The following is a 750-nucleotide window of genomic DNA, read 5'->3' as shown; positions in this document are numbered from 1 at the left end:
GTAGAGTTTTATTTTTGGATTTCTCGATATAATTGTAGATTTAGGGAGGAGATTGAGCCCAAAATAGCATCTGTTGGCCGTGCAAATTCTGCGGTTTTTCTCGTGTATTACGGAGCGCTCACAGGTATAAAAATTCATTCACTGGTTCGATGACGTCGTTTTCTATAATAAGTGGGTCGGAGTATTTGTGGTTGCGTGCTTATTTTCGTATACTACGTTTTGTTAGTGTTTATTAATAACTCCATTTTTGTAGCTGAATATTTTTTTGCTACAAATGCCTCTCGTACAGCATTTGCACTGATTTATTATATACTGAACCGATGGTTGTGATTTGTGACATACGTATTATTTTTTTCAGAGCAAAATTGAACAGTATACAATAGAAAGGGTCACCCTGGCGCAGCTCGTTATTTGTTTATAAAAGGTTCAGGTTCCCCCTGAATTCTTACTCTACCTTCAACTTTTTTAAGAGTTAGTTTTGTTAAATTGGCCAACTGATTTGGTATTCCTAGCTCTTTCATTGCTTTGAACATTTCTCTTCTATTCACAGAGTCGTATAGGTGTCGGACGTGGCGGACTTATACACCGACATAAACTTAAGGCGATTAATTTTATGTCGGTGTATATTTCCACCAGACATTGCTGGTGGAAATATACTATCAAGATTCTAGCACTTAAAATGTTTGACGGTTATCGTTAAAATCAAAGGAAAACACATTTTGAGAAACATTTGCAATAAAACTGAGCAAC

This window comes from Diabrotica undecimpunctata, chromosome 7, assembly GCF_040954645.1.
Source record: "Diabrotica undecimpunctata isolate CICGRU chromosome 7, icDiaUnde3, whole genome shotgun sequence".
Classification (NCBI taxonomy): Eukaryota; Metazoa; Arthropoda; class Insecta; order Coleoptera; family Chrysomelidae; genus Diabrotica; species Diabrotica undecimpunctata.
Note: the sequence above shows the minus strand (reverse complement) of the source record.